The following is a 17175-nucleotide window of genomic DNA, read 5'->3' as shown; positions in this document are numbered from 1 at the left end:
TAAAAATAATTAAAAAAATAGTTTAAAAAAAAAAGATGGGCTAAAGATCTAAACAGAGAGTTCTCAAAGAAAGAAATAAACATGGCTAAGAAATATCTCAAAAAGTGTTCAACATCATTAGTAATTAGGGAAATTCAAATTAAAACCAACCTAAGGTATCACCTTACCCCAATTGGACTGCCTAAGATCAAGAGAACAAATGATACCAAATGCTAGCGAGGGTGTGGAGAAAGGGGAATGCCCATTCACTGCTGGTTGTATTGCAAACTCACGCAGTGTCTATAGAAAACACTGTGGAGAACTCTTAGAAAACTACAAATGAACCTACCATATGACCCGTTTATACCACTCCTTGGCATATACCCAAAAGACTCATCCTACTGTAGAGACACTTGTACAACCATGTTTGTTGCTGCTCTTTTCACAATAGCGAAGAGATGGAAGCAACCCAAGTGCCCCTCAACTGACGAGTGGTTAATAAAAATATGGTATATTTACACAATGGAGTTCTATTTAGCAGTAAAGAAAGATGAAATAATGAATTTTGCAGGTAAATGGATGGATCTAGAAACTGTTATACTAATATAAATAACACAGACTCAATAAAACAAATGATGTATGTTCTCCCTCATATGTGGCTCCTAGTACCAAACCCTTTTAAATTCCATGTCCTTTTAATAAGATGATGCTATACAGCAGTCCCTTCTGCATAAAATAACTACCATCAGCACGACTTCGGCTGAGCCTGATCACTAAGCATAGTCAAAATTGGGCTTGTTGATGGTGGTGCTCATTCATTAAAGGAGGGCCAAGCAGGGTCATTGGGCCCTCACCAGAGTATCCAGCTACCCTTCCCATCCAACTGTATGTAACTTGGCCCTAATCACACATGGTCTCCTGTATTTGGGGAGGGCTAAAGTATACAATCTGGGGAAAGTTCAAAAGTATTGGGAGCTATTATAGGCACAGCTTGACTTTAGATTAGGAGGAAGAATGCTTCCACCTTGGGACTTTCCCTGCTCTTTGCTTCTGTGGTCTGAGTTGACAGGCTATGCTTCCCTGATTAATTAGTAGTCTTGGAGCATATTTTTTTTAATCTTTTTTGTGCCATACTGCTGTCTTCACTGGTCGACATCCACAAGCAGATCCATCAGCTGGGATGCCAGAAAGTGACTCCATTTCCTATAGAAAAAAACTATACCCTTTGCCTGATGTTAGTAGCTTTCCTGGTACCCAATCTTGGAATCATTCTGGCTTAATCCAGGCATTCACTGAGTCAGGCGAGAGTGATGATTCCTGTAAAAAAAAAAAAAAAAAAAAAAAAAAGCTTATCTTCACGAGATAAAAACTTCACCTGACAAGGAAGAGAAGGCATGACCCATGCTGGGTAAATGCTTTCCAGTGTGCAGACCCTCAGTTCATATATACACCTCAGTAACCCCTCAGTTATCTCAATAAGTAAGCTCAATAAATTCATTGGTTCCCCAGTAAAACTTTAATCAAGCATTGGCTTGATACTGGAGTCTTAAAAGGGAATAAGCCTTGCTTAGCATCACCACGAAAAGACGTCTCACAACAAATGGAAAATTTATTTGTTAATGCTACTGTCTCAGAATTATTTAAAAAAAAGAAAATGAGAATGTATAAGATGTTAAAAGGATATGAGAATTGAGTATTTTCTAAAATAGAAAAAAATGAGAAAGCCTAAGCAAGTGATGAAGGTCTGTGTAGGTTTGTTATGATATTCAGAGGATGAGACAAAAATAATATACACATAATCTTAAAATTTCTATGGTCATAGTATAGTCAACTGATTTAAGGAACAAAATATGTATCTAGTCAAGGTTTATCTGAGAATATTTGATTTTTTATGAAAGCCTTATCTATATAGCACATGATAATTAAAAGTACCAGACTGGTGGAACTAACCTTATTGGATGTTTAACAGCCATAGTTTGAGGCCTATACCAATGCGGTCAGAGGGACTTAATTGACAGTTTTTGCCCCTTGCCATCAAAGGTTGACTAAGTTTCAGAGGACTACGGAACATCTCTCAAATGTCCTGTAACTGCAGTGAGTCACCGGTCCTCTAGTTCAAGGAGGACATGGAGACCCCACAAGATGGACTTGAACCAGTATTCAGTGTATAAAGAGGAGGGTCAACTCAGAGGAAACGTCTCATTCATGCTTCCAAGTGATACCAGACATGGTTGAGCAGGACCTTTGACTTATCTTCACATAGACAGAACTGGTTAAAAAAAAAGGAGCCAGGAGCTTCTCCCAAGCTCATGTGTCCCCTGAGGAATAGATCCTCAAATGATTTATTTGGGCCAAATGTATGGTCTTAAACACAGAAAAGGAAAGTATAACCAAAGAGTAAAGTCATCAGTATTCTTTTGAAGAGTTCAAGTGATTTCACTTCCCAGACATTAGGCTTGTCTATATAAAAATTTATTTAGACAATTATTTCTCATTGATGATTTTGTTCCTAACTAGAAAGTGCTGCTCAGAAGTAAGACTTCAAATCTTGGTCTCCAATACTGTAGTGCCCACCTGTGGCTAAGGGATACAACCAGATATTGTTCAAAAATGATGGATAAATTTGTTTTCTCCCCCCATCTAGAAGCCTTGGAGAGGGAACTGACACTGATTCTAACCACTCCAACAGCTATCAAAATGCCTGAAAGCAAATCCTGAATCCATCACTCTAGAGTCCAGCCATGGAAGACAAAAGAAAAATGAGAAGGAACACAATAGAGGGATGCTTTCAGAAGCTCTTGTCAAGAAATTCCAATGGACTCTCATATGAACATTTGAAAATTGCCATGTTCTGACTTTTTTCTAGTTCCCTGTCTAGAACTTATAATGCTAATTACTCTTGCCTTTTACTTCTCCTTCACATCTCCTAGTCATGATTCAAAGACTTTATTTTCCCCATAGAGATAAGAGTTATGCAATTTGAGAGTCTTTAGATAGATGCACTGAAGGGGTACTCCACTTGCCTCACCCTGTGTCCCTGTTCAGCATGAAAGAAGCCAGAGTGGTCTGTGTCCCTGTTCCGTATTCGCAATTTGGGTAACCTCTTCAGAGGATGGTGTGATAAGAATAGGAGGTAGGAATTGGCTAAGCAGTTAGGGTAAAAAGACCGCAAAGAAATGTAGACAGTTTCTTGGCTAAAACTCACAATGTTCTTGGGCCTCTTAGCAACACACTCCGTTCCAAAGACCAAAAATGTCGAAAATATGTGGGAGCTTTATATAATCCTTAAAAGATTTTAGGGTTACCTCTTCAGAGGGGGGGAATGCTAGAGTAGACCAAAGCCCCATAAAAATAAATAAATGGAAGAAGAAGAAAGAAAAAGAACTCTGGTGGGTACAATAAATTTAATGGTTTGTTTAAATTCATAGACTCAGTAATCAATGAAAATTAAATTAGATCCCAAGTCAAAAAAAGATTAAAAGATTCACTTTTATAGAGTCCTCATGTGGTCATGGATCTTTCTTAGAATTCTGCAACTTATTTCTGGTATTTCAGTTATCATTATCTTTGTTTCCATTAATGTGGAATTCTGAGATAGTCCTAAGTGTCAAACTGGTTTGTTTCTCATATTTCTGGTGTTTCTTCACTGAGTTTTATGTATCTTTTTAGACGGATATTTACTCTAATTTTAGTTTTTCATTTTTCCCTCTTTTGAAAAATGTTTTATTGAGCTTATGTACATTTCATACAATAGTACTTGTTAAAAATTAAAAAAATTATTTAATAACCACATGATTAGAAGAAGCATTTCATTACAGCTTTAACATATTCAGTAACACATTCCATAGTGAGAATTCATCTCTTTCAAAACCGGCTGTAAATTTTTAGGTTCACAGTTGAATTAATACAGTTATACAATAGTGAACTCAGTATGAACACTGTAAGACATAAAATTGAATGAATTTTTACCCTTTAAAGAAGGGGGTCTCCGTTTCATTTTAAAATATGCTGTTTCCTACATTTTTAATGCTACTAACACTTAGATGTTTGCACATGTGTCTTTAATCTCTATATATCTGATTATTACTAGTCACAGTTGGTTTCACTTAGATCCTTAGTACCTAAGTATGGATATAAAGTCATCACGTAGATTTCACTGGTAATGTTTATCACCTCTACTATTTAACATGAAGTACATTTTTATGCTTCCTCCACAAATATGTCTTGTCTTCTAATTTATTGATTTTCTTTGTGTGTATATCATACAGAACATCCCACACAATCTTATTCATCTATACACCCACTTCCCAAATGGCACCCTCCCATAGCCTCCCCCCTCCCACACACTGGAGCCCATGTACTCTGTCATCCCTGTTACTGTCCACTGTGTTGTCGGCATCCCCAGCCATTCCCCAGTGCTTGCCCACCTGCTGAATCTAGTCAACCAATCTAGAGATCCTTGTTTTAGGAAGACTAGCTGTTCCTCATCTAGCAGCAATCAGTTGTCAATATTCCTTTAGCAAAGATTGGGGTCTGCCATTCATTTTCCCAGTTCTATGGTGGGTTACTGTTTGGGAGTCTTTTGGGCCACCCTGGCCAATAAATCAAAGGAAGGTATCTCCTGTCTGCCATTGTTTCTTTTTATGTAGCCTTTAGCTATACACATGGATTCTTAAAAATTATATTGAGCCCATTAATCTTTGGTTATACTTTCCTTTTTGGTGTTTAAGACCCTACAATTGGCCCAGATAAACCAATTTACTTTTACTCTTAAAGTCGTTTGAGGATCAGTTCCTCAGGAATAACATGGGCTTCGGAGGAGCCCCTGGCTCCTTTCTTCCACCAGTTCTGTCTACGTGAAGATAAGTCAAAAGTTCTGCTCAACCATGGCTGGCTTTGCTTGGAAGCATGGAGGAAATGCTTCCTCTGTGTTGACCCTCCTCTTTGTAGACTGGACACTGGTTCGGATCCATCTGGTGGGGGTCTCCACAGCCTCCTTGATCAAGAGGACAGGTGACTCACCATGATTACAGGATACTTTGAGAGATGTTCATAGTCCCCTGGAACGAAGTCGACCTAGGATGGCAAGGAGCAAAAACTGTCCTTTATGTCCCTCTGTCCAAAGTAGTATAGGCCTCATAGTATGGCTGTTAAACATCCAAAAAGTTTAATTCCACCAGTCTGTTATTTTTAGTTCCCATGTGCCATGTAGACAGAGCTTGGGCAAAGACCAAATGCTCTCAGATAAACTTTGCCTAGACATATATTACATTCTTTGATCTGGTTGTATGTGTATTATTTCAGTAGGTTGTTGGCGTTATATGGTTCCTTCTGGATGCCCCTGTTTTTCCCATTTCTCTCTTAATAAAATATTTTATTAGTTTTATTTTATGTGAATATGTTTGTGCAATACCCATCCTGTGGAAGACAGAAGAGGCTTTCATATCCCTTGGAGCTCAAGCTACAGACGGTTGTTAGCTGCCATGTGGGTGTTGGAATTCAAACCTGGGTCTTCTGCAAGAACAGCCAATGTTCTTAACCACTGTCATCTCCCCAGCCCCAACAGTTCTTAATGAATTTCAAGCCCCTTCCATGCCCATACTCCTTCACTACTCTCCCCATCTGACCTCATGTATTCTACCATAGATGTTAAGTCCTGTCTAGTCAAGCATTTGTACCCAGATGTCCTTAAGTGCAAATTCATTCACTGGAGTCTAGTCAGCCTATCTAAGATCACTGATAAATAATCCTTACTCTCCCTCACCCAGTAGTAATCAGCCTCCAGTAGTTCTCAGATTAGGGCCAACCCACCACCCATTTCCCTTGCTCCAATCTGGGCCCTTGTCTGATTGAGTTGGCATGGGTCATGTGCTCAATGCCTCCATTGTCACAAGTTCACAAGTACAAACTTCCAGTGACCTGAAAGCCTCTGCTTCCCTATGCACATGGACCCACTGTGGCTCTTACAATCTTTCCACCCTCACTTTTGCAATGGTCCCTTAGCTATGAGTGTGACAGTTTTGTTTTAGCAGTACTATCAGTGACACACGCTGCAATCTCTTACTTTTTAAAAGGTGGTCAGTTGTGCCCTTTGTGTGCATCTCACTCTGTTGTATAAGAAAGCTTCACTGCTGAAAGCTGAGGGATGCGCTACTTTTCTCTTTACCTCCATTCTGCTGTGTTCCATGAGTCCTAGGTGTAGAGGTTCCCAAAGAGAGTGACTCCTCACCAATTACCAAATGCCAAAAGCTCATCAGTATATTGCTTGCCCATATACATCCTTACCTCCCCTCATATCAATCAATATCCCCTACCATAGCAGTACATTTGTTATAATCAAATAATCTCTAGTAACACATCATTATCACCTAAAGTTTATGTTTTATTGGAGCTGATTCTTAGTATTGAATATTCTTTAGGTTTTGAAAGAATAAGGGCATGTATGTACCATTACTGCATCATATTTAACATTTTCACTGCCTTAAACATCACATGTGCCATACTTGTTCATCATCCTTACTCATTAAACCCTTAGTAGCTATTTTTTTTTTACTTTTATGTGTATGAGTGTATTGCCTGAATGTGTGTAAGTGCACCTGTGCCATGCAATGCACAAGGAGGTCAGACAAGGACATCAGATCCCCCGGAACTGAAGTTTCAGATGGTTGTTTGTTGCCACGTGTGTTCTGGGAACTGAACCCAGGCCTTGTACAAGAGCAGTCAATTCTCTTAACTGCTGAGACATCTCTCCAGCTCCAAGTACTTACTAATTTTTTTTTATGATTTCCATCACTTTGCTTTTTCGGTAATGTCATGAATTTGGAATCATGCCTTTCAGATTGTCTCTACATTCTTTATTTAGAAAAGTGCTTAATTTTCATCTACAACTTCTTATAATTAAATGCTAGTTTCCTTTCTAAAACTAATTTAAAGTCTATGGCTCATTTAGCCATTTCACTACCTGAAAATTGTTCATATTTTCCCATTTTGAGGGTTATGAATGAAACTTCTTAAGCAAACACATGCCAGGATTCTGTGAGCATTTCAGTTTGTTAAGGTATATACCAAGTAGGATGATAACATCATATCAAGAATGTGCTTAATTTTCTGTGAAATACCACACTGTTTCCAAATTGTTATACAATTTTATATCCCTATCAACAATGCAGGGAAGTTTCTTTTGCTCTACATTTTTCTTAAGATTTGTTTGTCACTATTTCTTATTTTGGTCAACTGAACAATCATCTCCTCTGTCTAATGTAATGTTATCTAATTTTATTTATAATTTATTTATTTATTTATTTATTTACTTATTAATTTTTATCTTAGGAAGTGGGATGTGGTTGTATAGGAATTGTTCCACAGAGGCTTAGTGTGCTGGATAGCTTTAGTGTCAACTTGACACACCTGGGTTGAGGGATCCTCAGTTGGGGAATTTCCTCTATTGGACTGGCCTGTGGCCATGACTGAGGGGCGTCTTCTTGATGAGTGATGTGGGAGGGCCCAGCGCAATGTGGGTGGTGCCACCCCTGGGCAGGTGGGCCTGCGTTGCATAAGAAAGCAGGCTGAGCAGGGGCCAGGGGAGCAAGCCAGCAAGCAGCTTTCCTCCATGGTTTGTGCTCCAGCTCCTGCCTCCAGGTTCCTGCCATGAGTTCCTACTTTGGGCTCCCAGATGAAGAGGGACCTGGGATATGTAAGCTAAATAAACCCTTTCCTCCCCAAGTTGGTAGTGGTCAGAGTATTTTGTCACAGCAATGAAGAACAAACTAGGACACTTAGGTATTTGATCACTTGGTATATGGACCCCAGTTAGTGTTTCTTTTGGAAAAGTTGTGGAATCTTTAGAAGATATAGCCTAGCTGGAGGAAGCACATCATTAGGGGAAGGCTTTAAGAGTTCATAGCTTTGCCCTAATTCCATCTTGTTCTCTCTCCTTGCAAAACTGAAGATATGAGCTCTTTTGCTCTGGCTGCCTCCTGATATGATGGACTCTTATACCATTAGTATTACAAACCAAGCAAACTCATTTTTCTATTAGTTGCCTTAGTCATGGAGTTTTATAACAGTAGAGAAAAAAGTGACTAATACAGTGATAGAGATTGAACGCATGAGGTCATGTATATAAAGCAAGCATTGTACCGCTGACCCAATTCATAGCCCTCAATTTTGTTTTAATTTGTAATTCACTGATGACCTACAATGTGGACCATCTATTCACATATCTATTTGTCATCTTCTTGATAATGTGTCACGTAGGATTTTGGCTCAATTTAAATCCATTGTTCTCTTACTGATTTGAGAGATGATTGTTTATTTAGAATAAAAGTAGTTTGTTATATATTCATTTGCTAATATATCATCTCAGTGTGTGACTTTTCTCTTTATTCTGCTTTATTCTGACTATTCTCTTTATTCTATCTTTTACAGAGCAGAACTTTCCATTTTAAAATGTCCAGATTATCTATTCTTCAGCTAGGCCTAGGGCATCTTGCTCAGCTTCTCCTTCCATTCTGTGATTTTTTCTGACTTGGGCCTCTGGAAGTCTTCTGAATGTGCTCACAAGCACTGTGGGTTCACATGTGTAACTTCTCTGTTGTATCTGAAATATAGTTTACATGTATTCATCCACCACCTTTGTCTCTTAAAATCTTTCTGTTTTTTTCCCACAATAATCTCCAAGGCTTTGGAGGAGAGAGTGTGATATAGGTCTGCCATTTAGGGCTGAGCACTCTTCAGTCACTCTTATTCTCTGCATTTTGACCAATTGTGGATCTTCTTACTAATTACATCTTCTGCAAAAAGAAGTTTCTCTGGTAAGAGTTGAGATACATTAATTTACAGGAATAACACGTCATTATGACTCATTTTAATACTATGCCCATTTAGCAGAATAACAGCAGTGGATTCTCCCCTATGGCCCATAACTTGTCTAGCCACAGCTTCTTGGCTCTGATAACAGTGCCAGGTACAGGCTCCAACATTTGAATTGGGCCTTAAATCTAATCAGAATGTGGTTGGTTACTCCCATAGCATGAATGTCACTATAACATCAATGGGTATTTCTAAACAGGCCAGTAACTATGGTATCTCACATGTTCTTATTTATGGGGCTTATTTTCCCATTATCTTATTTATTTTTAATATTTTTCAGAGTCAGGAGTTATTTTAAGACATGTTTTCAAACCCTGTGTTAGTTTGTTGCCCTTGCTTAAAGTCAAAGATGAAGTTTTGTTTTTTTCAGTTTGGTGAACAGCAAGACCTTATTTCTTTTTTTTAATTTAAAAAAATTTTATTGAGAATTTCATACATGCATATAAGATGTTTTCATCAAATCCACACCCACTCCTTCCCCTCCAATTCCTCCCATATCTCCCCATCACTTTTTCTTGACAACTTCGTGTACTCTTACTTTCTTTCTTTTCTTTATTTTTGTTTTGGGGGGTTTTATTTATTTATTTTAATTTTATTTTGAGAGTGTATTGCTGTCATGTGTGTCAGTGTACCCATGTTGTGCAATGCCTACAGAGATCAGAAGAGGGCATTGGATTCCCCTGGAACTAGAGTTACCAACAGTTGTTAGCTGCCATGTGGATGATGGGAATGTAACCCAGGTCCTCTAAAAGAGCAAGCATCTGGTGTTAGTAACTTCTGAGTCATCTCTCCAGACCATCCCATTATCTTTTATATTTTGATATGAAATTTAGTTCCATAGTTGTCTAATAGCAAAGTATAGTATATATTATTTTATATTTGTTAAGGTATGTTTTATAGGCCAAAATGGGCTATATCTTAGTGTATGTTTCATGGGAGTATATAAAAAAATATGTTCCACAGTTGTTGCACAAAATATATTATAAATGTAAATTGCATACAGACAGTAAATGATGAAAATTATGCTCCTGAATACAGTAATGTCCTTACTAAGTTTCTGCTTAAGGAATCTATCCATTTCTAAAAAAAAAAGGGTGTTAAATTCTCCAACTACTATAAGGAATTTATCAGCTACTCTCTGTAGTTCAGGGTTTTTTTTTGTTTTGCATGTGTGTTGTTGTTCTATTATTAGGTCCATTCTTCTTTGGAATCATATTCATCATTGTAAAACACTCATTTTGTGTCTTGTGTTTACTTAAAAGTTTTCTTCAAAGCCTGCTCTGCCTGAAATTGACATAGCTATTTTTTCAATCTCTGATTATTGTTATCATTGTATGTATTTTCCCATAATTTAAATTTTTCTTTATTATGTATCTGCTTTCTTTTCAGTGCTAGGAAGACCATTTCTTGAACAAAGTACATAAAACATAGACCATCATAGATGTATTTGACAGATGTAACATTATCAAAATGAATTTTCTTTCAATAAAAAAACATTACAAAACAAAGTTAGTACATCATTGAAAAGACTGGAAAAGTATTTAGTAAACAAGAGTATAACATCCACAAAACATGCGGAGTAAACCATCACGAATAAGAACGTTCTCCACAGTAGACAAACTGTAGTAAGTTCCAAAATGAAAATCGAAAATGTTTAATTTAAAAAAAGGTTATTCAACTTCCAAAGTAATCCAAGAATGAAACGTAAAAAGTAACAATCTCTAATTGTCACATCAAAAGTATTAAAAAAGCCAGGTTGTACCAAGTGGTGATAAATGAGAATAGGAATTTAGACACATTGATGGTTCAAATAGAAACTGAGAGAGAAACATTTTAGAGCAATTTTTTAACCACTGAGATGAATTTAGGATGAATAGACTTTTCCTAGAGATTATATTTTTTTGTATATGTATATATAATGATTTTATATGTATATGATGCATAGAAAGATATAGAAAAAATGTATCATTGAAGGTATTTGTGGGTTCAGAGTGTAGCTTTATAATTGAGCTTATGTGTAGACTTCTTGAGGTGTTGTGTTTCATACATCATGCTGTGATGAAGATGAGGACTTAGGGGAGGAGGAGAAAGAGGAAGAGAAGGAGGAGAAAAGATGTTTATCATAGCAACATCTGTAATCAAAAAGAGAAATTTGAACATAGTGAAACACAACTGCAATTACATCACTTAAATGGTTCAGTCATCATGAATGCTGTAGATGAATGTATGCCAGCCTGCTTTACATTGCAAGACAGCCTAGACTACAAAGTGAGACCTTGTATCAGAAAATCTAAATCCAAAGCAAAATGAAAAAGCAAGAAACAAATTTTTTATAAATGATGGCACATACATGATTCAATTTATAGCTTCCAATTACAATTTTTTGAATTGCTCACTTCTCTCCAAAAATTCTGGATAATATTTTCTTGATTTTCTGGGCTATCTTCTTCCTGTCTACTGCTCTCACCACATCCTCTTATAAAAGGTGTTGCTATGTTTGTCTCCCTACATTTTGGACATCTATAACACAAGATAATCTGAGACACAATTGAAGAGCCACTTGAAAGATTGTCATCACACTTCAGAAATGTAAACTATGCCTACATATATGTACAGAAATACATCTATATAGTATTCTGGGAGAATTTTAGAAGAATAATTCTATAATAATACAGGACTACTCCTACTAAATCAACAGAAATGGTAGACAGCTTTGCTCAAAGGCAAAAAATCTGCTATCTTTTTCTCCCTGGTTTATGTATTTTGTTTTGTATTTGACAGTTTGATAGCTAATTATCATGTGAAAGTGTCAATAGTCTCTGCCAAAGCTATTTACTTCACTATCACTACTAATAAGATACCCTAAAACCAAAATGGAAAGGAAATTATTTTGTTTCTATGGATCTGCAAGTCATCTTAGATGTTTTTGTCCCAGGCTACAATTAGAGAGACAACTCTTCTAATTTCAGCTTTGTTAGGTACATGATTGTGTGCCAGTTAGGATTAAGTTGATTGACTGGCTGGGCTTAGCAAGGGAGCTAGCTCTTCAAGCTGCAGTTTTTCAGGCCCATTGGTCAAATCTGATAAAGGTGTCCCTCAACTTCCTTGGTTCACACTGTTAAATTAGAAATATTTTTTCCTGATGAGGCAAAAGATTGAATAATGAATTTCTCAAGTGCATTCCAAAGTCCAGATTGTATCAGACATTCTAATATCCTATAAACAAAAATAAATCAATAGAGCAGGACAAAAATTAGAATATTAGTGAGGGCCATAGTTTGGATGCAAAATAAGATAAAGAATTGACGCTAGTACTTCAGTCTATCACAAAGTAGCTTCTAACAACTCTAAACTCATTTAAAAGCAAAGAGTAATGACTAGTAGAAGCCAGTTTTGGAGTCACAATTATATTCTGGACTGTTGTCATAAATTATATTATTTAATCCATTTATGGACCTTTTTTAACTTTCATAAAAACTTTATTGATAATTTCATACACGTTTTGATCAAAATCATGCCTACACCCTCCCCTCCAACATTCCCCCCTCTGAAGAGGTAACCCTAAAATCTTTTAAGGATTAGATACAAGTTCCCAAGTACTTTTGAAATGTTGAAATTTTTGGCCTTTGGAACAGAGTATGTTGCTAACAGGCCCAAGGACATTTTGACTTCTAGCCAAGAAACTGGCTATATTTCTTTGGCGTCTTTTTCCTATAACTGCCTAGCCAATTCCCACCTCCTATTCTTATCACACCATCCTCTGAAGGGGTTACCAAATTACCAATAGGGAATAGGGACTCAGACCCCTCTGACTTCTTCCATGCTGAACAGGGAGGCAGGGTGAGGCAATTAGAGTACCCTGTCATTAGGTCTATCTAAAAGACTCCCAAATTGCATAACTCTTGACTCTAAGGGGAAAAGAAGTCCTTAAATCATGAATAGGAGATGTGAAGGAGAAGTAAAGGCAAGACTAATTAAGATTACAAGTTCTAGACAGGGAAGTAGAAAAAAGTCAGAATAGAGCAATTTTCAGTTGTTCACAGGAGAGTCCATTGGAGTTTCTTGACAAGGGATTTCAAAAGCATCCCTCTATCGGATTCTTCCTCATTTTTCTTTTGTCTTTCAAGGCTGGACTAATTGGCTGAGAAGAGTGGCTGGATACTCTGGTGAGGGTACAGTGACCCCGCTTGGCACTCCTTTAATAAATGAGCACAACCGTCAACAAACCCAATTGTTACTATATTTAGGGATCAGCCTCAGCCAAAGTCATGATGATGGTAGTTATTTCAGTCAGAAGGGACTGCTGTATAGCATCATCTTATTAAAAAGACCTGGAATTTTAAAAGATTTGCTGCTAGGAGCCACATACGAGGGAGAACATATGTCGTTTGTTTTTCTGAGCCTGTTTTAATTCTATTAGTATAACAGTTTCTAGATCCACGCATTTACCTGCAAATTTCATTATTTCATCTTTATTTAGTGCTGAATAGAACTCCATTGTGTAAATATAACACATTTTTGTTAACCACTCATCAGTTAAGTGACACTTAGGTTGCTTCCATCTCTTAGCTATTGTGAAAAGAGCAGCAAGAAACATGGTTGTACAAGTGTTAAAGTAGATAACATTAGGTCCATTTCCTGCTGTGCATTAAATTCAAGTATGTCTGGCACCAAAACATACGCACTAGTCACTGTAGCATGTTTCCTTTGTAGTATAGTACGCTTTATAGCACCAAAGTCATGAATCCAATTGTGTGGTGCTGTTATTAAGTTCTAGAAGAACCTGTGTCTCAAAATATTTATTAAATGTATATTATTTAGAGCTGAATGAATAAAATAGACAACTGGTTCCCAAGTCTTACTCTGACTCAAGTCATTTAAAATGATGTCTTCAGTCTTCTTTCTTTTCAAACAATACTAGTCACACATACTCAGATCATAGTGCAAACTAACCTAATTACACCATATGAGTGTAGAGTTCTTGATTGATAGTATAACAAGCATTGGTTACTGTCCATACAGCACATTCAGTACTTCCTTTTGGGAACAGTTGCAATAGGGCATTTTGAAATCCCAATTACATGGAACGGTTCACAGTTATAACCGTACTGCTTCCATTTCCAGTCCAGGAAGTCATCCATTTCTCACAGATTGCAGACACTTAAGAAAGAAAGACATTCTGAAGATCTAGGACTTGATCCTCAGATGAGAAAGGGTCATGTCCTAAGGAGAGATGAAAAAGGAAAACATCAGTTATGTGGAGATGAACAGTAGCGTGGAAAGAGTAGTTGTCATGAGTAAGAAGCAAATGAAGGGGAAATTGCAAGACACTGAATAAGTACAACAGAAGTACCAAGTATCATGTATTTGTGCTCTAAGATGATGCATGCCTTTTCTCATTTCATTTCTATGAGGTGGTGAATTTTATTTCTAGTTTACAAGTAGAATAAAATAGGATAACCAAAGTTCTAATCCTTACTCAAAGTCACACATATCTCGTTCTTGAAATTAAATTTCTCATACCAGAAAGCTGCTGTATTTTTACAGTGGCCAAGGTCACATTAAAAAAAAGACATGTAAATTTAGAAGATGTTGGGGAAACAAAATTTCTTCAAGTATGTTTCAAATATGACCAAGAAGCTGTTTTCTAATATCCGCATGACTCATACAAACATTAACTTTGAACTGGTATATGTCACAGGAAATATAAATATTGCTTTTGCCTCAATTCAAGATGATTTCATATGCCTAACTGCTCCTCTAAAGAATCATTTCTGAAAATAGCACTTCACCTTTTCTTATGACCTTACCTGCAGTGATTTATTCATGCATTCATTCAGTTATTTACTTATGCATCCTAAAATATCTGTGATCCTGTACTGTGAGCCAGCTATTGGGATGCTAAACTATTTTAGACAGTATATCAGTTGGTAAAATAAATATAGCGTGATATCTCCTAAACTTTTCCAAATCCAGCAAGGACACTTTTCTGAAGAAAAGAGCTTCAAATGTGTTCTTCCAAAATAGCAAATATACCCAACAAAAATTAAAGCTTTTTAAATTCAGGAAAAATTAAAATGTGCTTTCCCACACTGATCATATGCAATATTAGTATGTGCAGAAGAAGATCATCAAAATCTGGATGAAAAGTGAGAAAAAGAAGAAAATTTATTTCAATGCACTCAGTTTTAAATCTTCATTTGGTTTTCTGGTGTTTATCTTATTTATTTAATATTTCCCACTTTTATCACATATAGTAACTTTCTTTTTTTGTTTTTCTCTCTTTATTTTAAGTAATATTCTAAATTTGATAACTCATTAGTTTAGGTGTTATGAACTAAAATGAAAATATGTCTTGAACTACCATTTTAATGCAGTTCCTTAGAATCCATGTAAAATATTTCTGCATTTTCATTGACAAAGGGTAGTAATGTTAAATTATGTCATGAATGAATGTTAGTTCCTTGCCTCAAATCATAAATAAACCAAATCATATCAGTGTGCTCACCTGAAATTCAATATAAATTAAAGTAATATATCTTTCTCTGATTAACATGAATTATGTAAATATGATTTGAATTTAGTACAGTGACATCTGATATAAAGGGTCATAATCAACTTTGAGAGACTGACAGAAATACATATTCTAAAATAGCTCACCTTTGATTTTTTTCTGGGACTGCATATGCTTTTGGAAACATCTGTGGTTAGTTTCCTTTTTTTGATGTGAGGCAGTTCTGTATTCCATTTGAGTGTAAAAACATATAGAATTCATCAGACGACAGTCTAAAATATGTCTTATTCCTGGAAATGTTAATTCTCTCCAATTTACATTTTCTGTGAATGCCAAGATAACTATGTACCAGTAGAAACTGGTGTTTTTCCCTCAGAGAAAATGCAGTCACTGTGATGTCCTTGGTAAATCTATTGTTGTGCATGTTAGAATTACTATGCTGATAAACACATATTTTCAACTCATCTTCATTCAAAGAAAATAAAGAGCATGGAAGAGCAGGTTCCCGAATGCCAGTGGTTATGTTTTCTCACTTACAACATGTTTGTTACTCATATTTTTCAGGTGGGTCATTCCAAAGCCATATCAAAGTAACCAGTTGTTAAGTGATTCTTTGTGGTCAAACAGTTTTGATTTAATTATTTCATGGTGTTATCCTTGAAACCTCAGTTCTGGTCTTTAAAAATGTAATACTACATGATTCAGCTGAAGTAACATGTACCCGTGAGAAATTATAACAATTTAACATTAAGACCTTGGCTCTAAACATTTATATTTTACATTTAATAAAAAAATGCCTACATTATAAACCTTTAACTAGTCAACGCTGGATCAAATACCTAAGGAAAATAAAATCTTTTATTATGACATCTGAAATAACCAATAAAATTGTTTTGTTGATCTTGGATTTTAGAAGAGTGATAATTAAAAGTGCTTTCCTTGGCTACTGACACTCATTTTTCATTTGTGAGAACACATAGATGGTATGGAAATAAAAGAGAAATTATTAAATTGTTAAAAATGAAAACCTAATTCAGTGATGGAAATGAATACCAAACCTAAAATTAACTTGCATTTAATATATATGTATATGTACACACATACATAAATGCATATAGTTTATATATATAAATGTTTTGAAATGTAATGATAAGAAAACATAGTTTCATTAAAGAAATGGGAAAATCTGGATACTGCACCAATATGCAGATGAGAAAACATACAAAAATGGAGGCATCTTAATTGGGGAAACCATAATGGAGGGGTTAGACAATGCAAGAGATAAATGCCTAGCTAGTTTTAAAAACGAGATGTAATCATATTAGTCCAACAACCTACTTACATATTATACATACCAGATCAAGAAATATATGTCTAGGTAAGCTTTCTCTGAGACCAACTGTTCTTTGCCCAACATTTATCTCCATGACACACAGTAATTAAAAGTACCACGCTGGTGGAACTAGCCTTCTTGGATATTTAACAGACATACTTTGAAGCCTATACTAATTTGTTCACAGGTACAAAAAGGACACTTTTTGCTCCTTGCCTCCTAGGTTGACGAGTTTCAGGGTACTATGAACATCTCTCAAAATGTCCTGCAATTGTGGTAGGTCACCTGTCTTCTTGATAAAGGAGGCCAAGGAGACCCCATGAGATGGACTTGAACCAGTGTCCAGTCTACAAAAAGGAGGGTCAACACAGAGGAATCACTTCTTCCATGCTTCCAAGGAAACCAACTGTGCTGGATAGCTTTAGTGTCATCTTGACACACCTGGGTTGAGGGAGCCTCAATCGGGGAATTGCCTCTA

This window comes from Nannospalax galili, unplaced genomic scaffold, assembly GCF_000622305.1.
Source record: "Nannospalax galili isolate Female #2095 unplaced genomic scaffold, S.galili_v1.0 scaffold586, whole genome shotgun sequence".
NCBI classification, from domain to species: Eukaryota; Metazoa; Chordata; class Mammalia; order Rodentia; family Spalacidae; genus Nannospalax; species Nannospalax galili.
The sequence above is the reverse complement of the archived record's forward strand: the minus strand, read 5'-3'. Positions refer to the sequence as shown.